Below are 27,505 nucleotides of genomic sequence, written 5' to 3' on the forward strand. Positions count from 1 at the left end.
CATACCAGAATCCTCTCATGAGACAAATATAGTCCTAGTCCATCAGCCAAGGAAAAATAAAGCACTGAAAGGAAACTATTGACCAATTTTATGAACGAATATTGACTCAAAAACTTAAAGCAAAATCAAGCAGATCATAGCAATTCATTCAAGAAAATATTCATTATGATCAAATGAGATTTATACCAAAGATGAAATAATGGTTCAACATCAGGAAAACAATTAACGTACTTAATCATACTAAAACCCAGAATATTCCAAAACACATGATCTTCTCAATAGAGACAGAAAAAGACTTTGACAAAGTACAGAACTTGTGTATATATATATATATATATATATATATATATATATATATATATATATATATATATACACACATATATATGCATTTACATATGTATATACTAAAATTCCTACAAAGTATAGGCAAAAAGCCTATTTTCATCTTTAAAAGCATCTATTTAAAATCGAGAGCAAGCGTCCTATGCAAGGGTACACTAGAAACTTTTTCAGTAAATACAGAAATGCAGCAAAGATTCCCACTCTCCCTATTATTAGTGGATATAGTAATGAAACCGTTAGCAATGAGAAAAGAAAGGGAAGTTAAAAGAAGATAAGGAAGAGAAGATAAAGCTATCCCTGTTGGCTGATAGGACAGTTTGCTTTGAAAACCTCCGATTCAGCAAGGATACCAAATGAGACAGTTAATGGCTTCAGCAAAGTTGCAGGCTACAGTCCTGAAAAATCAACAGCATTTCTATATGATAATAACAAAGGACAAGAAGGAATAATAGAAATGGAAATTGCATTCCAAGTAACTACAAACTGCATAAAATATCTGGGCATCAACCTCCCAAAGCACACAAAAGACATATGCATTTAATGACAAAGAACTTCCTCTCTAGAAACAAAAAGCACTTTTTTTCATATGGGATGGTTCTCATGAGGAGAAGGGTGATAATTGGGAAACTACGGCCACAGAAAAAACAGAAAATGACAAAAACATTTTTTGTAAAAGGAGACAAATGTGAGAGATGCTGGAAAGGCATAAATGACAAGATCTGACAACTTACTGGATTTGAAGGATGATAGAGAGTGAGGTCACAACAATGAAGTTGTGAACATCTATGACCAGAATGGAGAATTTTAATCTTTGTGGAACAGACTGCTATGGAACTGAAAAACTCTATGAATCCCTTCATGGTAATTTGTTAAAATATGAAATAAAATACACAACATAACAAAGGAAGCTAATTATATTGAATGCAGTTATCAAAAAAAAATTTAAGTTCATGGACTCACTGAATTGAAAGAATGGTAAACCCTAGGCCTACCTAGACAGGCAAAAGAGAAATCTGGAAGAGAGCTTGTTGGACTGGGGAAAATGCTGTTGATTGTTTTTAACAGGCTGAGTTTGAGATCCTCATGAGACACCTCCTTTGGTGATCCCAAATCCAAGATCTTCTTGCTTCTTACCCACTGTAAGGACCTCTCTATTCTCCCTTGTTCTGTCTCAAGAGAATCTATGTTTGTTTGCCCCTGGGAACCTCAGATGGCCTTGATTTTGATGCCCTTTCCCCTGCACAAAGCTGATACCTCAGGGCTGCTTACCAATAAGAACTTCACAATCAGCAAAGAGGATGTTTCAAACGCTTCTAAGCTCAGGAATCATGGGTTAATCTAATTCCAACTTGTGATCCCTTTAGCTTGTGCAAGATTACCCAGTAGGGGAAAGGTAGTGGACTGAATCACCAATTAAAATAAAGAGGCTATTATTAAAATCAGCAGGTTGAGAGACATAGCTCTCTCCTGAGAAGACTATATCCTGGGAAGACACCTGCAGCAGGACTGAACCTTTGGTTATACATCCCATATAGGGCAACTAAAGTCTCCATGACATCACAAACAGCAGTTGCCCTTTATCAAAAGTTGCCCCACCCATCCACAGGGGACTGCTGGGTAGGAAGTTGAAAGCTGTTCTCTGTATTGGCAGTGATGCTAACAGGGAACATAAGAAGCTCTGCCATGAAGCTAGATCAAACACTCAATTTCCTGCTGGTTCTCAACAACTAAGTTCCGCCCCACCCCCCTCACCAAACCTACCTCCATCATCCCATTTTACTTGAGAATGCAGTAAGTTTAGAAAGGACAAAACTTCTGAGTGTAGGATTTACAGATTTTCTGACTTCCCTCCCTCCTAAAGGAACATTTATACCCAGGTCATGTATACAGATTAAAAAGAATTTTTTAACTAGTTCTTGACCCTTGTTCATTAAAAGGGATAAAGCTAATCTGAGAATAGATAATATGTATTCCCTGCTAGGTAGGACCTTGAATCTACATCTATCCATCTTGGATCTTATGAACACAAGATAGATCAAAATAAAGCAGCCCAAACAAAAGTTCCAGCCCCACCTCTTTTCCCATTACCACATTCTCCTTCTCCCTCTACCTGAAAACTGTAGTCTTCCCAAACTTCCACAAATCCCAAACCCTTGGCTTTGATTTAGTTGAAAATAGTCATCTTATCTTTTTTCTCAGTCTATGACTTCCAAGATCAAACATAAAATTCTTTGTTTGAAATCAATCAGATCTTTTCTTGTCCTGTCTTCTTAGACTTTGTTTCACTCTAGATCCTATGTGAAACAATCATACTGTACTCCTGTTGAATGCCCAAGACACTTGGTCTCCCATATCCATCCCTTTGAAGCAATTGTTTCCCATGCCTTGAATGCTTTCTCTCCTCATCTGCTCTCAGAATCCCTTCAAGACTCAGTCCAAGCTTCAAATGCTATCAAACTGTACCCAGTTGAGTAGCAGCCTCTCTCTAACCAGAACTGTTAAGGATATCACTTCCTTCTACAGGAAGAAGTGAAAAATTCTATCTATAAGAAGATTCTCCCATTCAGAGGATGAAATGTCCTTTTCATGTACAAAAGCTCACCATAACAACATTCATGTCAGATTGATAATTTCCTATTTTTCTTCCACCCAGCCTCCCACCCATCCCATCTGTGTCTTCTCTTGCTTTTCCAGTGGCTCTAAGAAGACAGAGGTGGTTTTCCTCATTGAAATGCAATACTTCATGACATTTTCCATGAAACACCTCCAGTTCTCCCATCCTATTAAATTCTTCACTTTGCATGGGAAAACAGCACCAGTCAAGAAGAAGGCAAATATCTACAGCCATTTGCAGGATCAAGGGCTCTTCCAGAGAAGGTCCAGAGGAGCCAATGGAGAAAAGTGAAAGGAGCATATTTTCACTTAGAATGCAGCTGATTCCTTGTGTCAAACTTATATCTGACTTTGTCTCGCTTGTTTTGTTCCGTGGATGTAGCAGGGAACCACTGAGCCTCTGTTTTCTGACTCAGGCAACTGAGTCAGAGAGATTCTAAAAATAGGGAAGAGTGTTTCAAGGTCTGGGAAGTGTTTCATAGACATTAATTCTTTTGGTCTTCCCCTGTGAGGTAGGCATTATTACTATCTCTATTTCACAGATAAGGAAACTGAGGCTGAGAATGGTAAATAACCTTCCTAGGGTTACAAAGAGGTATTTGAGGCAGAATTTAAAGTCAGGTCTTCCTGATTCCAAGTTCACCACTCTATCTAATTTCCTACATGGCCGATAGACTTCGTTCTCTGCCACCTAGATGTTTTATTTTATATCCATTCTTCATCTACCTCTTTTCTTTATAAAGCTTGATAAAAGACATTCATGTTACCTATATAGATCCTTTTTTTTTTATTCTGACACAGGTATAATCATCCCACATCCACACAGGAAGTCATGTTCATAGTCCACATTCAGTATTTCAATACTCCAAAAGATTCATGATTTCTCTCCTGTGTCAGCATTTCTTCCACCAACGGGTCATCAGTCTTAATAAATGGTTTTTACTGTCTTCCATTAAAACAAAGACCAAAATTCTGTCATTTCGTTAGCAGCATCAAATAGATTAGTTCTAGTATGAAGTACTTCTGAAGGTTCAACAATGAAGCCTTTCCAACTTCTATCAGTTGGATCTGCTTTGAAACTTCTGACAGCCCTCATTCATTCCTATCCTTTAATTACTATAATAGAAGCCTTGCTCTGTGATAAGATGACACAGTGGAATGCTTCTAGCCATGAAGTTCATTTTAGTTAAGACATCACAACTAAAACAGACACTACAACTAAAACATCTTCCTCCCTAGGATTCCCAACTAGTGGTGTCTGCTGCCCTGTCAATCTGGCATCACAAAGCTCACTGCCTATAAGGCAACGATATGAGAGCAACTCATCGTAATTGGATCCAGAGATAATGAGCTTCACAGAAAGGTGCCACGGTTCTTGGGGCCTTTAGCTAGCCTTTAATCCCAAGCTAGTATTTCCCAGATCCTAGTCTCCATTCTCCCTCTGACAGGTCAGTCGCTGCTTTTCTTCTTCTTGGTTACCTTCCATATGTTTTCAGAGACAAATATGCTAAGAGAAATTGAGCAGGGCACTGAGTGGGACAACATGTGTGCACAGAGCACTGGACCAGGAGTCAAGACCTGAGCAGGGCACTGAATGGGACAGTATGTGTGCACAGAGCACTGGACCAGGAGTCAAGACCTGAGCAGGGCACTGAGTGGGACAGCATGTGTGCACAGAGCTCTGGACCAGGAGTCAAGACCTGAGCTTCCATCCTGCCTCAGACATTTACCAGCTGTGTGATCCTAAACAAGTCATTCAACCTCTCTCATGCCCCCAGAGTCCATAAATAGGGAGGGATGTTGGATCAATAAGTATGCTGACTATGTGTCCTACGATGACAAAACCATTTCCGTGTAGTAACAGACTCTAGTTGCTGCCTGGGAAAGGAGAGTACTATTGACCACGGGCTGGGGAATGGGGATAGTGTTGTTCTCTCCCTTCCCCAGACTACAAGTTACAAGCTCTTTAGCCTAGTGCCCAAGAGAGGGACCATCAGGGAAAATCTATCCAGCACACTGGGTAGAACAGTAAAAGGCAGTCCATCCTACCAATCTCCCAGCTGCCCAAGATACCCAACTCTTTTGTATTTGATACTTTGAAAACCATAGATCTGTACAAACATGAAGGTTTATTATCATTACTACCACTCATTTCTCTCTCTCTAAGGAAGCACTTCAGGATTAATACAAATCTGGTATTTATTGATCATTGGCTTTTGTATAGCCTGTAATTAGATACACAGCACGACCAATCAAAAGGATGAGTAGAATTTATTCAGAGGACAGAAAATGTTTTGAATGAGCAGTATTCAATTTTAAATACACACAAGAACTTTCACTTTAACAGGCTGGTGTAGTAGATAAGGCATCAGAACTGGAAGACAGCGAGACCTCAGTTCAAAACTCATCCCGGATAACTTACTGTGTGACCACAATTTACCTAACCTCCCTGTATCTCACTTTCCTTATCTGTAAAATGAGCCATTTGGATGAGATGGTCTCAGGCTCTAAAACGATCATCTTATGAACACTAAAACAAAAGCATTCTTATATTAGCTTTATTTTATTTTCCATTGTAAAATTAGCCATCCACAAACACAAATACAAACAAAAAGAGAAGTTGATATGAAACAGTGAAGTCATATTACATAGTTAATCTTAAATGAAATATATATTCAAGCTAACATGTTAGTAAAAATGATTCCGTTTCTATATTCCATTCTAAATTTCTTTGTGCTTTACCTTGTGTTTTTTTAGATTCTTTCTGTTCTTTTCATTTTTTTCATTCATTAATTTATTCTGTCTCCCTCACCCCCACTAACAGAAGCTTTCCCCTATAACAAATAAACAGTCAAGTCAAACAAATTGACATATTGACCATATCTAGAAGTGTACATATCACACTGCACCTCTAAACCATAACTTCTTTGCTGAGAGGCAGGTGTTTATCGACTGTCTCCTGTGCTTTTAACCTATTCTCTCACCAGGGAGGAATAAGATAAATTCTCCCATCCCAGGATACCCAATTCCTTCCCTAGAGCCTTCCTCTCTCCAAGTAGAGGTTTTGAATTTTGCAATCCCATCCTCATGGCCATTTGTAGTGCCAATGTAATAACCACAGGAGCCATGATGGATATGTATGCATATTTCCAGGGTATATTTGCGAAATAGAAACTCTCTTCCTCAAAGATAAAACCAAGACATATATTCAAACACCAGAAAGCCAGAGTCATCATAGTAACAAAGAAATCTATACACATTATCAATGCAGGGAGCATGGCCATCCCTAAGCTTTCCCTTTGTCAGGCCTTCCCACTAATAAGCTCTCTTAGGCAAAATCACTTCCTCTCTCACGCACACTACCTGCTCTCTCCCAGCTCCAGCTCACTTTCTCTTCCTCCTGCACCCTTCCTGCTCCATGCATTCAGTAAGCTCCTCCCACCATGGGCTTCATGTGGCTCAAGCTGTGGGCTGGACCAAAGCTCAAAGCAGGTCACATGAGCCTATTAAGGAGCAGAGAAGATCTCCAAATTCCCTTACCATAATATCTATTAAATAGCCTTTTCATGCATATAAAGGTCATCTAGAGGAGTACCTAAGACAAAGATAAAAGAAACCCTTAGACAATGATGCCAGCACTTACAACAATCAATTCCACTCTGTCCCTGGGGGTGCCTTCTCCTCTACTAGAAGCAGACAAGCAAAAATTCACTACCCAAAATACGGGTATACAAAAAAGAAATCATGGATGGGCTGTATCCTTTATGAATGACAAGGATACAGAAAAACAATATCCTCACCTGAAAAACCGCATATGGATGGCTCAGACTTGCCCTCAGCACTGAGATTCCACAATATGAAGATCATCATATCAGCACTTTCTGAAGTTATTAACCCTGGCTTAGACAAGACCAGTGCCACTCCTGAGTCAATAAGGTCCACTTGGCAGAAAAGAGCTCTGGCAAGGTCTAGACCCTGAGATGGGACTTCACCTTCCCAGTTACGACAAACAAATCTTTGAAAGAGGGCTATATGCAAAACCACAAGCGTCAGACTCTTGAACCAAGACCACAGCTATGAAAACATCAGAACTCAACAAGTGCAAGAGTGACAACTCAAAACTGAGAGAGGTGTCTGTGTTCCAGGGAACCCAGGGAAGGTCCAGTTAGGACATCCTAGCCATCCATTCTTAATAGTTATTTATCAGATACCAACAAGAAAGTCAAGGTCCAAACAGCATGTCTTCCATGATACCGTAACAGGAAGCTATGTCATTAGAAGGTCCCAAACATCAGGTTGGGGCAAGAAGTATACTCCCTGAAGACTCTGGACCATGAACAAGAAGAAAAACTGATCTTGTACCATTCATAGACCCCATGATCATGGCCAATGGGGCATCCTTTATGTGCAAGGGTCATATAGCTAAGTCTCTTGCAGACTCAGATGACAAGACCAATGATACATCCAAACCACTGCCACATACTGACTACCAACCCACAAGTACACTAGATACCAGCTAGGGAGCAGAGGTTGTCCCAGGCCTAAATCATCAGGCCACCACTCTAGGTGTCCAGTGACAATGCACATTTTGATGAAACAGGCCTTGTCAACTCATGGATCCAAGGGCCAGGATAAATCAGGTCCAAGAGACCAAATACTCACTAGGCCAAAAATCAGCAGGCCAAACCTGTCTGGCCTGTCCAGTTCTAATCTAAGGTCATAGAGGATGCTGACCACTATCCTGTACTGCACTGAGACCAGAATATCTGGCCACCTGAAACCTAGCTCAAAAAAAAAATCTGGCAAAAAAAACCCCAAAAACATGATGGAGGTTGCTTTTACCTCTGAATACCCAACCATGACTCCACTTGGTAACCACCAAACATAGGTAGTGCTTGTCCATGACACTAGCTTTTAGGCTCCATTTTCACTATATCACATGCATTCTCAAGCTAAGGACCCCATGGCTAGGAGCAAAGCTACACAGGGCTCTGAAATTCAAGCTGTACCTCTGCCCTTTATTTAACAAAAGACTAGGAGCACCAAGATGTTATCCCTTGGCCATGCTTCCACTGACCACAATGTTACCTGGTTTGAATCCTTGGACCATGGTGCTTTCACCAAGAACTGAGGACCATTTAGAGGACCAGACCCCAATATATGATATACAGTTGGGTCTAACCTATCTCACTAGGCAAAATTGTCATTTGGCAAAGAATACAAGAGCATACTCTCAAGAGGTCTGAATGATAAGGCAACACATCCAACAAGCCAATACTACAGGACCATTGCTCCTCTAGGTCCCAGACAACAAACTGAGGTTCCATTAGGTCAATATCATCAAACTCAGGCTGTGCCGAGCTGTGACTTGGGATGAGACTCAATCTGGATTCCAACAGCAGACTCCAGCTGCTTAGAATAGAGATGTTCCCTAGTGTTTAAATGACATCAAACCATGCACCATACATGGACGGACTCTTCCTATGCAGACTGTTGATAACATCTTCAATTCCAACACCAAGAAGAAATTAAAAAGTGATCCTTATAACCAGGTTCTCCTTTACAGGATGAAGAGATTTCCCAGTTCTGTGTATCAGCCTGATCAATATTCATCATCTAGTTACCCAGACTAGTTAGTCTGTGCCCCATGGATTCTAAGTGACTGCTACCATGTTCATAAATTAAGAACCCTTTCCAGGCACAATTGGCGGCCATACCAACATCTCTGTCTGGTTTGGAGAAGATGGAGGTGAATTTTTCCTTAAAATGTCCACCTGAAAGGATGCTCTAATTCCAGCCTCGAACACCCAAATTTTACTAAGACTAAAACTCCAAACCCTGCACCAGCTTGGCAGTCATGCTTCCACTCAGACTCTGTGCTTCCAAAGCTCATCTGGCTTGACTTCATACTTGCCAAAGACCAACAGCCAAGGCAAATAAAAGCATCTACAAGGAAAGAGCCATTCCTGGGGCTTAACGCCCATAAAGAATAAGAGCACCAGAAAAGAGGAATGGAGGAGATATGGGAAACATTTCCGTTTTCTCCTGAAGAAATTTCAATGCAAGCAAAGAAAAAAATAAATTACCATCTTTTTTCTAAGAATTAATTGACCCCCTCATATATATTTCAAAATTGTATGTGATTTTATGGATTTTCCCTCCCCAGGTATAGTGAATGGAAAAACTCTCATGTTTTCCCTTTCACTCATCCTTTATTTTAGTCTCTGGTCAAACAGATTGTACTCAGACTAAATGGTTCTTCATAGGAAAAAAAGGAAAGCATCATTTCTGCCTCTGCCACATACTGTTTTATAGTAATTTCATCACTTCTCTTTTCAGAAAGGAATAATCCAAACCATAGCCTCAAAGGAAAATCATACTCATATTTTCATACTTCAGTGTTTCAATAATTCAAGGATTTCATCAGTGAGTACTTCCCCAAATAGCATAGATAACAAATCTGTGAAGCCTTAATAGATGCCATTGATTTCTATGAAGATTTGTAAAAATCAATCACCTGGTTGCCATGATCAGATAATGAGGCTGTCCAAATATAAATGAGCTTAGGTTTGCCGTGAAATGCTGTGTTGGATCAATATCTGAACTTTCAAATTGGTAAAACCTGTCAGACATAGAACAGCCTTGTAGAGTCCACACTTATCTCTACCCTGTGAGATGGCTTCACACTAACACTTCAGGAGGGGGGTGGGGAGCAGGATTGTTGAAGTGAAAAAAGGAAAGCATATTGTACTCCTTAGATTTGTGTTCACAGATAAGCCATTTTCCTTGCTAAGGTCTGCACACGGCAGTATTTACTGTCCTCTCAGACCTGGTACCATAAATCTCAACCTATCTTCAGAGGTAGAGAAGAGTGGGATAAGGCACTGAGTAGGTGAGATGGAAGTAGGACAAAAGAAGCCAACACTAAGTGATCACAGGTCATCAAATGGATACTAGGGATTTATGGACCGGGAAATGACATCATACTGAGTCAAGCAATGGGCCCTTTCTGGTTCACCATTTCAAGGCTTTGAGTGGGGCTCCTTCTTCCCTGACTGTCAGTTTATTTCACATTAAGGAGATCTTGTTCCATTCCATTACAATGATATAGTTGACAGGAAGCTGCCCATAACTCTTTTTGCTTAAAAGTACCAAATATCAATTATGTAAAGTTTGTTTTTAATAATTTCTGCTCTACTAATTAGAGATAGAGAGTTCCAAGAAAGAATCTAATCTTGTTATTTTGTGAATCAAAGGGTTAATCTGTGGTTCCAGGTTGGGCTAAGATGCTACTGCTGAAGGAAGTGTGGAGAAGGTGTGGTAAGAGGCTATCACATCAGTCTCAAAACCGAGTTCTGAACCTGAGACTTTCATCTTTTCAAAATTCTTAACTTTGGACCTTGATTTTTCTATGGACCCCTTTGACTCCATTAAGCTAATAGAAGTCTTCTCAGAACAATGTTTTTAAATAATTGAAAGGAATACTAAATTTCAGTTAGATGTTAATGACAATAAAGATGTACCTTTTTTTCCACATACAAGTTCAAGGTTCCTCTGTGATTCATGGATCCCAGATTAAGAACCCCTGGTCTATAAGAATATTGTGAATTTGATTGACATTTGGCCAAAAGAAGGAAGAAAACTTTCGTGTACATAAGTATGTTTGTGCTTTGCCAGCAGGGTTTTGGGGGAAGTCTCATCATGGAGGGAGGCACTGGGCTTTATCATCACAAATATTTTATGCAAATTTCCAGGTCCTTTGAAGTCTTTTTTTAAATCAAGGGATCTTTATCTGAGTTCCAGGGTCTATAGACAGATTTCAAAGAGCCATTTATTTCTACTAATCTGTAACAGAAATTTCCATTTCATGTTGCACTAACAAGAATGAGTATGAGGGATCAAGAGAAGACTTGTTCACCCCATGAGTGAGCAATTTTTCTGTCCAATGCAGGAACTATGATGGAGCCTACAGCCAGTAAGGATTAGAGGCTCCCATTTCAGTCAGTGCTAGGTGTAAGTAACTGACATTTCCCTTCCTTGGGTTGAGGTTGTTTATGCTCACATACTTTCCCCATATCCTGGGACCCAAACCTGCCAGCATCAAACTATCATATTCTTTCTGTCAGCATCTCAGGACAACTGGCTGCCATCATCCCCTCAGGTGGTCTCTACAGTACAGCTTTAAATCTATGACCCCATAATCCCATGATCCTTAGCTCCGTTTCTGATTGTCTGATGAAAGATTTCACATCTGTCTAGGGATGTGTTTGACTCTCTAGTTATCAAATCATTCAGCTCATAACCCCTACATATTTAACTACTCTGTGTTTCTATCACACTGAATTATCTCTACCATTACTTTATGGCAGAGTTTATCTAAGTGTTTAATCAAAATGGTAACATAAATGATCAAGTACAAAATTTTAATCCACTACATGCACCCTAGACCTCAAACCACCCCATTTAGTCCTGCTCCCACCACCAAAGCAGAAAAAAACTGCTATTACAATTCTGCTGCAAGGTCTGCAGTAAATACTTCTTATCATCAGTGCCCCCAGTTCTCAGATTAAGGAGAAGGGAGTGTCAATCACTCATACATAGAACCAGCTGGAAACTAGAAGGATCTCACTCAGTGGATGTAGGAACTAAAATTCTGCCCCTGTGATATCTCTTCACTTCTCAGTTACTGTCTGGCTCTGACGGAACCCTTCTGAATCTTCATGATTCATGCCTAATGGCATGAGTAGACCAGACATTGATTGAGAACCTTCTCTATTTCTGAGGGTAATCTCTCTAAGGTAGGAATGATTTGTTCTTTGAATGTTCAATAGAAGGGGTAGCTAGGTGGTGCAGTGGATAGAGTTCCAGCTCTGGAGTGAGGAGGACCTGAGTTCAAATCAAGCATTTGACACTGATTAGCTGTGTGACATAGGCAAGTCACTCAACTCCAACTGCCTTGCCAAAAAAAAAGTATTCAATAGAATTCACTAATAAAAATATCTGGAGATAGTAGACCATCCCTGTGGCCCTTAGTAACATATATTACTCACTCAATTTCTCTGGGACTGGGAAGTTTAAGAACTCTTTTATAAAAAATTTTTGAGTACTTTTTTCCTTAGAATTGTCAGTTTTGCTAGCATGTAACTCTGTATATAAAAGTATGATGAAATTTTTATTTATTAGCTTTAGATAATTTTGTTAATATTCTTATAATTTGATTTTTCTTTCTCTTGATTAGCTTAGCTAAGGGTTGTCAATTTTCTTAGATTTTTCAAAAAATAGTTCTTTCTTTGCATTATTGGATCTATGAACTTTCCATTTTTATTTTCCTCTATTTCTGTTCTAATTTCTAGATTTCTTCATTTGCATTTGTTTTAGTGTTTCTAATTTGTTTTCTAATATTTCTAATTGTATATTTCTTCTGTTAATCCCCTCTGTATTCTTTTAATATATCTTTACAGAGATAAATTTTCCTCTGATGACTGATTTATTAGCATCCCTGAAGTTTTATGTTGTCTCATTGTAATATTCTTGCACTGTTTATAATTTCCATGATTTATTCTTTGACCCATTTATCATTCAAAAATATCATTAGATCTTTAGGTCTGTAACTTTTACTTATATTTATCTTAAGGATTACACATTTTCATTATTATATTATCTGAAAGATGTTTATTTCTACATTTTTCTTTCGTATTGATTTCTTTATGTCTTAGAGCATCAATCCGCAAGCACTGGCAATTCAAATGTAAGAAATGGAATGACCCCTACTCTCAAGGAATCAGGAATGCATTCTAACATGATACATTTTTGTAAGGTACCATGAAATGCTGATAAATATGAACATGCTTTAATGTTTTAATTCAGAAATTGGCACAGGTCATTCAAATATAATTTTCTCAGCAATCTGTTCTGCACTGTATTTTCCCTCTTGAACATATTTCATTTAAGTTTATCTAACTCTGAGAGAAAGGAGTCAAATCTTCTATTACTGCATTATTGTTAATAATCGAATTTAATAATGGAGAAACTATGCAAATTACTGTTTGTATATATATATATATATATATGCATATACACATAGGTTCTTTTCACTGTCTATGATACGTTTAAGAATAATGTAATTTCCCTCTTGACATTATCAATTCTTATTGTATTATTATTATGTAATTGTATTCTTATTATATAACCAGAGTTATAACATCTGTGTTTTTAGTCACAAAAAATGTAATACATTTTAATATTGCCTCATTTCAACCCTATTTGTGTCTGAGCATTATATGTTTCATGGTATGCAGTAAGTTCTCCTTTATACTGAGAATTTTAATCCATTCACTTTGTTATAATTATTATTTGCATTTTCTTCAATAAAATTCTATTTTGTTGTTTTTCTCTTTTCTTTTTAAGTCGGCACTTATTCTCTGCTTTTGTTTTTTCATTAACCTGATCTTGGTCTCTTCCCGCTGACAACCCTATTGAACCTATCACATACACATTGCTAACTTGCCCAGTCTTACATTTATCATTGTATATTCATACTGCCTCAGTCTTTCCTCTTTCCTCTTCTCTCTTCTTTCACCTATCCATTCTCTTCTTCCTGCTCCTTTCCATTTCTCCTCTCTTCTCCTTCTCAATTACCCCAAAGAATTGTCCCCTCTTCCAATCTCAACCTCACAGCCACATGTCATCATTCAGGGGAATAATCCTTGTGGAAACACAATTTGGCAATTATATCTACATTGCAGCTCTGATTTGATGGGCAGCCATGGCTATTAATGACCCAGAAAAGAGTATTCTCACCACAGAAGTCCAATTTTAATCAAATTCCTCACCATCAGAAACAGACATGGTTTTATTAACGTCAATGACACTAAACATTCTTTACCATCGATCTTGCTTCTTCTCTGTAAAAACCACTGCACATTTTCTTATGACCTGCAATTGCCCATGCCTACTCTATGTGTTGTCTAATCAGATCTAATATGAGCTCCTTGAGAACAGAGACTTCCTTGCTTTTATATCTGCATCTTCAATGCTTTCTAAAGCACTTTATACACAGTAAGCCCTTTATAAATACTTTATTCATTCATTCATTCCACTTCACAACTCTGAAAAGAATACCATACCAAGGGAATTTGTCCTGTGCCCCCCTCATCATCCTCGTAATTTCTATGACATTAATTTGGAGCAGTCTTTCCATGATGTGCTGTATGCACCCCAAGTCATTACATTACTTATTTCCCTATTCTAAAATTCTCTTTCTTTTATCCTTCGATTAGTGAATTTGTTTGTTTTTATATAATTTGATAAATGTATTTCAATATAATTGGATTTCTTTGTAATTCTATGTGTTTTATATATTTATAAACATTCTAAGGAAGGGTCCATAAGATTCACCAAAATGTCAAATAGATCCATGATATACAAAAAGTTATGGCATAGATTGTGATAATGCCAAAGACTGGCATTTATATAGTATCTTAAAATTTCCAAATTTCTTTATGTGGGCAGCGTCATTTAAGCCTCCCACTAGCTTTGAGGTAGCTAGTAGGGATTATAAAATCTCCATTTTACAGATAAGGAAACTTAAAACTCAGCAATAGATTAAGTGATTTGCCCAATATTACATAACTATTAAGTGTCGAAATAGGGATTGAAACCCAGATCTTTCTGACTCCAAATCCAGCCATCTAGCCCTTACACCGTGAGGCTTTAGTCATCTAAATTGCTGTTTACCAGCTTTGTGCTTATATGATCCTTCATTGCTGTATTTGTGGCTGTCATTTTGGTTGAACCTTTAAAAAATGCAAGTTTTATTCTCATTTCTATCATGCTTATTTATGTGTACTCTGTCTCTGTCTCTGCCTGCCTGTTTCTGTCTCTCTTTCTCTCTCATTTGATTGACATTCTTGGAAAATGAATTTTTCCCTGGCTGCCTAAAATATATTTTGTTTGTTCCAATAATTCCAAAATTTAACAATGATGTTTCTTGGTCAGTAAACTTAGGAGTTTTTCTTGATGTTCTATGGATCTACAATTTCCTAAGATATGATATTCAGGGGTTTTTTCACGTAATTTTTTTTCTAGAAAGTCCATAATAATGAGATTATCTCTTTGAATACTATCATCATTCACAGAATTCTACCTTTGAGGCATATTTATATCTCCCAATTCTGTTTTGATTCTGTAAAATCAATTTCTGTCCACCTTGCCATCTTCGCATTTCAATTTTATCATCCTATTTTTAAAGAAGCTACTGTTTTGGAGAATATCTTTGCCTATCAGTTTAAAGTCTCTATTCTCTTTACAAAACTTAGTTCTTCCTTGACAGTTTGCATTTCCATCCCTATTTCCTTGACCTCTTTGCTCTTCTCAATGATTCTGGAGGCTTTGGGAGTGCTTTGTTGTCATCTCAGGGAACAGAAGGGCCTCTTATTCTTAGCAGGCTTTGCCTCAGTTTCGTTTGTTGTGGATTATTTTTTCATTATAATGAATCTTTTCATTTTTCATCCTTTATCAGATTGAGTCCAGCATTGTTGGTCTCTCCATTGCTTTTTCTAGGGTATTGTTACAATTCTGTTTCTTCCTATCAATCCTTTCTCTTCTGTACTAGCTAGCTTTATAAGATGCCCATTGCTGCTACACGGTTCCCCCAAAAGTCTTCTTTTCTTTGGGATTCTACTTTCTAGGCTTCTGGTGTTGGGACGATCTTTAGCCATCACGTAGAGATGACCAGTCAGGTCAGTGCCTCAGGATGACTGAGAAAGGACTCATGGAAAGACTAAAAATGCAATCCTCCTTGGGGTGGGGCAGTTGAACAAATTTTATTCCCCTTGTGCAGAGATGAAGACATGGCCAACACTTGTGCTTCAGAAGGATATTTCCTTCCCTAAATGTAGGGCAGCCATTTCAGACTGAAGAGGCAGAAAATAAAATAACTGACATGTATTGACCAGATTGGTGAGTAAAATATCCCCAGTTCTTCAAGAGAATTTGCTCACAAACACAGGACTTTCTATTTTTTCACAGGTAAGGAAAGCAATTATATCATTAAAAGGAGCTACTACCCAGTGATTTATAATTTGAAGTCTTTTAGACATCAAAGAGCTATTCTATTCTATCTGATGTGGGGCTTGTGTTGGAACCAAGACTGAGCATCATTTCAGTGGCCAGACTAATCGATGGATGGAGTTCATTGGAGTCTCTAGAGACATGGTTCTGTTGTATTAGTTTGGTGGAACCATTGCCTCATCCCCCAGACTACTTGAAGATATGCTCTATGGTTTTTTGCACACTTAAATTCTTACCCAATGATCTAGGTCATGGGAAGTGGGGAAGAGTTTTGGTCTAGATATTAGGTCCTAATGCAGAACTGAGTAATGTGCAGAGCTGGATACATACATAGCAAGCCACTGATCTGGGCCAAGTGGAATTATGACTATTGGAAGTTTGGCACAGGCTAGGTGTCTGGAATAACCATATCCTGTTAGTAAAGGACATAGATATGGCTTGAATTTCAGAGCCTCAGATAACCTTGCTCATGATCTAGGGTCAGCAGAGTTGAGGCCTCAGAATTGGAGAAATTTAAGAACTCAAAATTGAGAACAAAGAGATATAGAAGACTGGGCCTCTGTACAGAGCACAATAATGGGTACCCAATAAAATCACAGAATAATGGTCATACCCAAAAGGGAGTTTCACTTCATTGCTCAGACATAATGTTCTTGGTGTCCTGGGTTTCAGAAGCTACTGCAAATTCAATGTTGTGATCTATGCTAATGAGGTTGTAGGCTAGTGATGAGGACCTAGGAAGTACAGTCCCCAAGTGGTGCTATGGATCTATTTGGAGTTGAGCTTGGTGGTTGAGCCACAGTGAATTGTTGTCCTAAATTCAACCCTAAGCCATTGCCCTTTAGGTGTTAGTACTAAGAAGGCCTGGAGGACCAACGCTTCTTCACACCTTTGTCCATTGGATGAGGCCCAGTGGAGTTGAGGTTTGGTTCTTTAGAAATGGTTTAACCTTAGCTTAATGATTAATGCAGTTAAGACTTGGTGGCTCCCAAGTGTTCTTGACATTATAACCAGCGACTGGTAAAACCTCGATTATATGATCAGTGCCTAAGAAAGGCATAGCGATGGTTTGGGTTCAGTTTTCCATTTTCTGGCCAACTCCTTTGGTCCATGGAATGGATTTTGCCTCAGCTTGATGTTTGAGACTCAGATGTGGCAGCCAATCCACATTTGTGGCACAGGGACTATGAGGTTTTAGCCTTAGTACTATGCTAGGAGACTGATGGATATGCAGACCGTGTTCTAAAGTATTGCTCAGGATATGTAACTGAAGAGTTTGCCATAAGGGAAAGACTAGAATATTATTCCATCTAAGCTTCAACTTTGACGCATTAGTTCAATCAGATGTTTTTAAATCCATGACAATGGTTTGACCAGGAGCAGAATGACATAGTTGAGAAAATATAGCCCAGTGCCAAAGGTTAAAATGCTAGAACCAGGCAGTTGTACTCTTGGGCCAGCATCTGCAACTTGGTAAAGTCAACTTTACCCTGAGGACGGGAGACAGGGCATATTAAGGATTTATCTCTACTTGTGGACCAATAGTCTATACATGGAGCAACTTCAACCCTTAAATCCAGGCTAAAGGTAAAGGCAAGACAGAGGCATTTGGCTGCTGTTTGTACTGTATGGACATTTTAGTCATTTTCTTTTTATTCTGACATACATCATAGTACTGTTTTACTTTTAGTCTTAACACTGCTCAGAGTCAGAAATAGTTGGGCTACAAGTCTTACATTTGATACATACTTGCTGTATGATCCCAGGTAGGTCATTTAGTCTTTTAGTACCTCAAGAAATTCTCTAAGAGTGTAAATTGTAGAAAACTGTAGAATAATCTATATTGGTAGAATGAATTAGTTATCTTACAGGGACATCCCTGCACAAATGAAACCCCAAGTTCTACACAAAAAGCTCATAGCTATTGCCTAAGAGTTTATACTGCACAATGGAGCCAAATGGTGGAAGGACAGTGAAAGGACACTTATGTGGTAAGGAAGACAGGCTATCTAATTCAGTGGACATGACTTGGCCTGGTGACTGGACAAAGGCTACTCCTGAAAAATGAGCCACATGAGAGCAAAACTATACCACACATCATGAAAGTAAGGGAAAGGCAGCCTTTAGGGAGCAGAGTTTGAATATCTTACATCTGCAAAGTTCCAGTGGAGGAGAAGGATGGACATAAGTATGGTCGTTTTAGAGGAGAATTTCCTCTGTGGCCCAAAAAACATTTTATGGAGCTGAGTCACTAGAAACTCTCAGGCTGCATTTTCTCCTTACTGACAACAATAGGATGTATCAGAGTGATTGTATCTTGAAGAAGGTCTCCACTATCTTAGAGATTGCTAATAAGAGAAAAATTCATTTTCCAATAGGAACACATCTGATCCTTATCAATTCCTGTGACTCTGAGGTTTTCACTCTCCTCATCTCCCATGTCTTTTCTATAATAGAATGCCACTGATTGGGTTTTTAGCCAGACTAAAAAGCTTTAAAAACCCAATCCACATGGGTTGGGCTAAAGGCTAAAACTGCCAACAACCTCAGCAGTATTCCTTAGTTCACTAATAAATTTCTTTTCCTTTCCATTTGGCTACTCATTTTGTTTTAAACCCTCCCCCCATGTCATGGAAGATGAATTGCCCTTGGACTCTCAAGGAAGTCACACTGGGAAACTCTGACTATGGGTATTTATGCATTTCTCTAAACTAGAAATGCTAGAATTTTTAGTAATGGTCAAATAAATTTAACTCTTTCTGGAAGATTTATGCAGAGTAAAGTATTCATGTTTTTCTTCAAAAGAAACAAATTACATTATAGATTAACTAGGCCCTTTTCTGAGTGAATACCATTTTCCCTTTCCTGTCACCAAAATACTCATTCCAGTGACTGCATTCTCCCTAATCCCAAAATGACTCATCAGAAGGCTCTACAAAAAGCATAAGCACCAGAGTATTTTGAATATCTCAAAATGTAAAGTCCATAGTGAATGGTCTTGGTGGCTGAATATTTTCCTACTCTGTGGAAACTAAAAAAATAAGTCCCCCATAAAAACAAGAGGACAAGAAAATTAACCAATGCCTTCAGATAAGTAGATTCTCCTGAAAGGACTCTATCCTGGGATCCAAACAAAAGAAGGTACATATACCTATCTTAAGGCTAAGTTTGCTGGTATCAGACCATAAAGGAGACATGAGGTCACTAGGAAATCATAGAGCAACTGTGGTCTCCAATCACCTGGACTAGTTATTATAAAAAGAAATGCCACAGGTGACCCTTAAGGGAATAAGAACAGCTTGGACTTTTGGATCTACTAAAAATGGAATTTTCTGCTCCTCCTCAGAAGTTTATAAGTAGTTTCCTTTTATCCTTTAAACATTAGATTCAGTATTTCTCTTAATGAAGAACAAAGCATGAGATTCTGTCCCAATACAAGTCAGAGTTATCACGTAGTAATCAATTTGTGTGGAAGTTATTTTGTCTGTCATATGTCTAAGCCTACTGCTTTGCAAATAATGGGATACTTCATACTTCTAATATAAATACACTTAGGGTTTCTCTGTCTGTTAGTACTTCCATTTGGGAGTCTGGAAAGCATTAAATACAATTGAATGGGAACAACTCCAAAGGGTTTTGGTTTCATTTGGGAGTTTCTGTTTTCATTTTGTGGCTTTTATAATGAACTTACGAGTCAAGAGGACTGGGTTCAAATGTCACTCCAGGAATACAATAGCTATATGACTCTGGGCAAGTCACTTAACTACTCTGTGCCCTTTTCTCATCTATAAAAGGAAGTTTAGTCTAAAGTCTCTTCTAGCTCTAAATTTGTGTTCCTATTGTGATTGAAAAGTATGCCAGTGTTAAAAATATTTGACCCCTCAAAACCTCTGAGGCAGTTTTGGTCTCCTATTAGCTTTGCTTTTTCTGAGGCATATTCAGGAAAAGAATGAGCCCCCCCCCCCCAAAAAAAAAGTCCCTAGAGTGCATTTGGAAGGTAAATAAATGATCTTTACTTGGAACTCTACCTCAGTAATCCATTAACATTGTCCTAAATAATCCCCTATACCATCTTCAATTTCAGACACAAATGACTCATCTGCTTAGGAACTAAAAAAAACCAGGATTAATCTTTAGGAAAATCCTAAAGTGTTAAGAATGTGAATTGAAGATCACATCTCAGTCCTGATCAAGAGACAGTTAAAATAAAATTTTAACTTAGTGTTGTCGTAATAAGAATAATATGAAAATTCTTACATGGAATTAAAATGGACCATTTCTCATTCAAATCATTTTCATGAAGGAATGAATGAAAGTTCTATAACAGCCAATAAATTACTGTCATACATTTAAAAATTGATATTATTTGTACAGACACTTCTTTTAAATTTTCTTCATCACTGAAATCCATCTGTAATTATTCCTTCTAAAGATGTAGAAAGGAGCAGATAATGGTGAGGGAACCGTGGCCCTAATTAACCTTACATTTTTTAAATACAGAAATGGGCAAGAGCAACAAGTATTTACTGAGCACCTATCGCGTGGCAGGGATTGTGCTGAGCACTTTACAAATCCTAAGTGCAATGTGATTGGGGATCTTAGGAGAATGGGAACCTAGACCAGAGTGTGTATGAAGTCTTAGAGTCCCGGTGGCTGCAAATGACTAGTATAGTAGATGTTCCCTTGTAGCCCTTTTCTTGTCCCATAGGCTATATGCTTTGTGCCCTTGTGGTCATCAGTGGCCCCCATTCCCACACTACGTCCAATAGCATTTCCTTCTCCCAAGCAGTTCCTAGTATATAGCACTCTATAGAGAAGACTCAATGATTCAATCAATCAGTAAGTATTTACTCAGCTCTCACTGTGTGCCAGGCACTGGGCTAAGTACTGCGGATACAAAAAGAAGCAAAAGATGGTCCCTGCTTTCAAGGAACTTATAACTAATGGGGGAAACAACATGAAAAAGTTATATACAATCTGTAAGCAGGATAAATAGGAAATTATTAACAGAACAAAAGGGTTGGGGAAGACTTTCTTATAGAAGGTAGGATTTTATATGGAACTTCAAGGAAGCCAGGGAAACCAGAAATTAGAGTAGAAGAGGGAGAAAGTATAGGGGACAGCCAGAGAAAATGCTCAGAGTCAAGAGATGGAGTATCTTATTGGTAGAACATCCAGGAGACCAGTTGGATCCAGTCACTAGATCAAACTGCCCATGTATGCACTGAGGAATAAAATGTAAGAAGACTTGACCAGATGGGTAGGAGGAGGTTAAGCTATGAAGGCTCTGAATGCCAACAAAGCAATTTATAATTGATCTTGGAGACAATAGGAAGCCTCTACAATTTATAAGATGGGTGTGTGGGTGACATGATCATTTAAGGAAAATCGCTTTACTAACTGGAGGATGGATTGAAGTGGGGAGAAGCTTGAGGCAAGCCAACAGTCATCAGGCCATTTCAACAATCAAGGCATGAGAAGATGAGTGCTTGCTATAGAGGAGTGGTAGTATCAGAGAAGAGAAGGGGGCATATTTAGGAGATGTTACAAAGGTGAAGTTGACAAGCCTGAAGATGAGAGGTGAGAGACAGTAAGGAATCCAGGATGAGTCCTAGGTTGTGAGGCTGGCAGACTAGAAGGACAATATTATTCTCTATAGTAATGGAGCAGGGAAAAGGGGAGGAGGAGAAGGGGAAGGTTTATGGGGAAAGATAAATTCTGTTTTGTACATAATGACTTTAAGATGTCAAGTATTCAAGATTCCAATTCAAGATGTCTGAAAAGCCACTGAAGATGTGAGACTATAGGTCTACAGAGAGCTTGGATCAGAAAAGGTAGAATTAAGAATCATTAGCATAGAGATAATAATTGAATCCATAAGACTCGATAGGCTCACTAAGTGAAATAGCATATATGGAGAGAACAGGGCCCAAGACTGAACCCTGAGGAACATCTATGGCTAGACATGATCTGAAGGAAGATGCAATGGAGGAGACAGAGAAGAAGCGGTCAGAGCAGTAGGAGGAAAACCAAGAGAGAGAGTGGCATTCTGCAAAGTTTGGGAGAGAATCAAAGAGAAGAGAATGAACAACAATATAAAAGGCTACAGAGACATCAAGGAGAATGAAGATTGAGGAAGGCCATCAGATTTGGCAACTAAGAGATTATTGTTACTTTGGAGAGAACAGTTTCACTGGAATAATATAGTCAGAGGTCAAATTGTAAGAGGTTGAGAAGGGATTGAGAAGAGAGAAAGTGGGTCTTCTTAGATCTAAAGTCAACTCTCTACCACATAATGCTACTTCTCTTGTACTATAAACTACATTCTTGTTTGTAGCAATTACGTTAGTCAGTCAACAAAAATTTGTCAAGTACCTGCTAGACACTGTGCTACGTACCGGGGATTTTAAAAAAAGGCAAAAGACAGTCCTTGGCCTCCAGGAGCTTGCAATCTAATGGAGGAGACAGCATGAAAACGACCAAATATGAATAAGCAATCTGGGTTAAATAGGAAATAACAGAGGGGAGATAGTAGAATTACAAGAGACTGGGAAAGACTTCCAATAGAAGGTGTGATTATGTATAAGATGTATGTAGTCACAATTTGGTGGTTTCTAAATGCTTAATTATTTGATTAAACAAGGAAATATATATATAACCAAGATAAGCAGGTTTCAAGATTTTATGGGGGTTTTTTGCATTTAATCTCCTCTATTTTGATACCTTCAATTTTCTAGATCACACAAAGGCCAAGTGTAGGAATCTAAATATCCATCAATTAAAAGAAATGGTGTTTGTTTCCAGCATATTAATAGGGCATGGTGGCAGACCTGGATTAATGTAGAAATAGTTTTCATGTTAAAGTGACTCAAATTTTCAAGTGTATCTTGAAACAAGAGCGTCCTCTTCAAACTGCCTTTGTAGCAATGCTGACCTGGCTATATTATCCAGCAGAAAAATGATGTCTATAGATCAAGCCAAATTTGAACTGCCCAATAGTCACATTTTTTTTTCTGGACAATTCAGAGACCCTTCAAAGAAAAGGTAAGCTTCCTGAGGGCAGGGACTGTCTCTCTTTAAATTTTGTATTCCCTGGTAGTTAGGATAATATCTGGCAAATAATGTTTAATCAATTTTTTTTCATTTAGTCAGTCTCATCCAACAGTCTTTTTCCACCACCTCCCCATCCTACCTCGAGATTCTTCAGATAAAATAAATTTTTTGTATTGCAAAGTTTCCAGTGAAGAAAATTTGCTGAATTTTTCAAGGAACTGCTTTTTAACCTACTGGTCAGATTATTGCAGCAGTGGGAAGATATCCAGTTCTCTTATTACTAACCCCAGCTTCCTATCAGAATCCTTGATCCATAATAGCAACTGCCACTACCTCCTTCCTCAGGCCTGGCTTCAACAACTTTATTATTTCTCAGGTGAAAAAACTAAGGATCAGAGAGGTGACAAGATTATGCATTATGTCACAAAACGGGTAAGTAGCAAAACTGAGACTTCTGATTTCATATTTGGTGCTATTTTTGATGCTTTTCCTTGTTTACTAGGCACAAAAACATAATTTGGGATATCATGCGTGGAATTCAATAGCAGCTAGACTACAGAAATCTTAGTTATTTTTTCACAGAAAACATCAGCTAATATGCATATACTGTAAATGTTGCTTATGGTACTTGGACAGAAGAATTCATTTGACCTTGGTCACTCAGAAAACCCCCCACAATTTCCATACGTGGTTCATATCCTTCTTTCTCTTGCTACAGTGTGGCCTTATCTTGCTCCCTCAATATTCTTTCACTCATGTTCTGTCAGGATCAGTTTATTCTGCCTCCATTCCCTGCTGGTTTCATCCTCTGGGAAATAAATTTTGAGATAACTGTATTACATCTACAGCAAATTCCAAAGAGAAATGGAGCCCAAATGCTTTTTATCAGTATTTATTGGGTAAAGAGATCCAAATGCCCCCTGTAGGAAACCTGTCTAATGTAGTCTGCTGGGTGAACCCCACCTAAAGACTAAATATCAACTATCATTCCCTTAACAAAATTCTCACTCCATCCCCATGAGATTTATGACACAAGTAGGCTGCATTCTACGACTATTTCTTGAAATCTATAACTTCCCTACAATAAAAAAAATAGAGGATTTAGTGTCAAAAGAGTCACTTATGGAATTAGTCCATAGTAACAGAATTTTAAGTTCAGTAGTATTTAGTTGAGGAAAATATTTTTGAGCAAGACTTTTCTGAGGATTCTTAAATCTCAGCACGTAGGCCCATGAGCCCATTTCCGGCAACAGTAATTGTCAAAAAACCATGTGAGGGTTGTAGAGTACTCTTCTAGTAACATACCAAGAAGTAACTAACATGAAGATTGACTTCAATTGTAAGTTATATTTCACAAAATAGACCCTAGAATATGGAAATCGTGGAGGGTAGGGAGGGGAAGATAGAATTGGTTTTTTGTTTTCTAGGTACAAGTGTGACAGAAATAAAATAAAGCCAGTCAGTCTGTCAGAAATGATGAGAGTTGGTTTTCATACAACTGAGGACTCTATGAGAGGTGAGTAGACTTTGTAGCCAGGTCCAAGGACTGATGAGGCCTTTAGTAAGGGTCATGTGAAGGATTGATCAGATGGTCTGTGAATGGCAGCAATTCGGAAAGTTCAAAATGTGAACATAGCTTGAAAATTTATTCTCATAGAAATTGTACATTTCCTCACGAACTTTTTAGGAAACTCAAGGTATAAAGTGATATGTTCATCAGATCTTGTTGTACCACGTTGTACCACTGATCTCAAAGGGTACTGTCAAGTTTGATAGAAGCTGCACAACTAGATTTTGTACAAAGCAAAAATAGCTGATTGCATATAGTGCAATCAAGTCAAGCTGGGACTATTGCCTGGTGTTATATACACTCTTAGCCAAGCAAATGCCACTTTGCTTTATATGATAATATTTATTTAAGCACCAAAGGCGTCTCCTCTATCCCATTCAATAATAATAATAATGAGGACCAAGTACTATCAATTAAATACTTATTCCCAACAATTAAGTTTTCCAATGAACATGAGATGCTCTGGGGGTAAAGTCAAGCTTTCCATGGCTGTTGGGGAGCTAGTTATGTCTCCTACCTCCATTTGTTTTATGGGTAACAATACTCCCCCAATTAGTTTGTGTGTGTACATTTATAGAGACATACACATGCATACATATATGCATACATGCATACATACACATATATAATATATATCTTCAACTATATAATATATATCTCCAGTTCAGGCACCATAGACTAGAAAAACTACCCCTCTCCTGGTACCTCTGAGTTTCAATGGAGTTTACTCACACAGACAGTACATAAAGGTATATATAATTCATTAGCCATGATATTAAAAAAGGAATAAATTCAAATCATACACACTCAGTGCTGACTGACAAAATGAAGCTAGACAAAACGAACCTTTTAAGGTTCAGGCAAGAAAAGAAACTCACAGGTAAAAATGAAACATTCCCTCCTCTCAGAAAGCTTCTGAGCTTCTGGTGAAGGTGTGATACAACATGCATTTGAACAAAGAAATATAAAATGCAATCACATCAAAATGTTACGGTCAAGGGTTCAGAATTCTGATATTCTCTCAGATCATGACTTCTTTTCTTTCTATCACTCTATTCAATCCTTCTTTAATCTATTCTTTGTAGCCATCATGTTGTCTATTCCCTCCTTCTCTTCTTTGCCATTCCATCGTATCTTCTCTGGAATCATTTCCTTCCATTTGAAAACATAACCCTCTAATTAACTAGCAAACATTACATTTTTTCTGCCCCTGTCATCAGGGCTCCATTGGAATACCAGTTATATGGATAATGCATAGGAAATATGCAAAACATGGTCTCAGCTTAAATCAGTGGTCAGGCACAGTGAATGAATGACCAAATGTGACTCTGGACCTGGATTTTTGCCCTGATGGTTACGACCAAGTAATGGCCTAGCTATAGCAGTAAATCTATAAAACTGAAGCCCTGGCACTAAGAAAAGAATGTAATAAAATATAGATCACATCCAATCCATCATCCTCTTTGCTGGTCAAGGTCCACATGAATAGTAGTAAAGGACATGATGTCTTCAAAACTTTAGCCCATGTGGTCCACATGGGATATTGTCCCTCTGTAGCCATGGAGCACTGGTATAGATGAGATGAGGGGCAAAAATGCTTCTCTCCCATTGCCATCTTGACAGGGAAACTGTAGTCCCGGATCCAGACCTGTTCTTTGTTGAAATTTCGCTCCAGTGCCTCACATATAGTCATGGAACAGCTGTGGACTAAGTTTGATTCTGGGACCGTGATTTCCTGACACTTAACCCACTATTATTTTTGCTAGGTTACTCTGTCTTCCCAGGATCTCACACTTGTTGAGGGAACATTCTTAATTATATATTCTTGGAACTGATCAGATATCTAGACCTCTCAAAAGGATCAGGATGAATGAGGGAAATGTAATCCACCACTAGGCAGGTATATAACCACTAAAGAATGTGACAGTTGGTAGCTGAGTTCTTTGACTGTTGGTGTCTGGAGAAATCCACAGATTCCCTTTGGAGCTAAACAACCTGAGGAAAACTGAGCTCTCATTCTTTATTATTACATCCCTAAGCCCACTGAGATAAAGGGGAGGAACAGGTACTCAGTCTTTGCATCACAACTTCAAGGAGTTTACGTGAGAAAAGATCACTAATTCCAAATTTTAAAGGTGTCTACAGGGGAAAATGAGAAAAGGAGGACATAAAGATTAATATCTTTGGCAAGAAATAAAGTATTTCAGCCTCTAGTAAGGGATTTTACTTTTGTTCTGGATTAAGAGTCTTATATATTTCCCTTCAAAAAAATGAGATACCTGCTCCTCAAGAGAATTTCTTTTCCTTTTCGAGTGTTTTGACTGGATGCAGGAGTTCACAATCACTCTTTCTAGGAAGTGCATACACTGTCAAATCCAGTGCATACATACAATAGCCCAGTTCTACACTATGAAAATATACTGTCACTTAACCCAAGTCATAGTTTCAAAATTAAGAACTCATTCTCTACATGCTGTTTTCTTTTCAAGTCTTCTGCTCTTTTGATTTTGCTGAATGCTACACTTTTCTTGTTGCTGTTTTTACTCATACTGATCCAGAGATGTGTGGCAGGAAGCATCGTCCCAGAGAGTAGGTTTCCTTTCTGGTTTTTGTCTGTTTTTGTTTTTTAAACTGATTCATGGAACTATACACCTTGCTTCTGAGAAGCTGTTGGAATCAGTGGAATTTTCTCTTCCGTTCTATCAAATGATTAAACTCCAAATAGTTGATGTACCTAAACAAAATATTAAAATATATTTTGTGGAATGTGGTCCATGATGGAAAATGACTACATAAGAAGTTTAATTTGTAACTTGACATAGTTGAAGATAACAAATTATTAATAGTGATGCC

At 38.2% G+C, this 27,505-nt stretch overlaps 1 long non-coding RNA gene across 2 annotated transcripts in view; it reads right to left on the minus strand.

Annotated features, from left to right (window-relative positions):
* Positions 1-27,505, minus strand: part of LOC140507259 (uncharacterized) — a 60,411-nt gene that overhangs the window by 24,722 nt on the left and 8,184 nt on the right. The window contains exon 1 of one of the 2 annotated variants that reach the window (XR_011968268.1): positions 1,615-27,375. The exons of the other annotated variant lie outside the window; for it this stretch is intronic. This is a non-coding gene — a long non-coding RNA (uncharacterized lncRNA). Of the gene's footprint in view, positions 1-1,614; positions 27,376-27,505 lie in introns of those variants that run through there. 2 annotated transcript variants of the gene reach the window in all.

Source organism: Notamacropus eugenii, chromosome 5, assembly GCF_028372415.1.
Source record: "Notamacropus eugenii isolate mMacEug1 chromosome 5, mMacEug1.pri_v2, whole genome shotgun sequence".
Lineage (NCBI taxonomy): Eukaryota > Metazoa > Chordata > Mammalia > Diprotodontia > Macropodidae > Notamacropus > Notamacropus eugenii.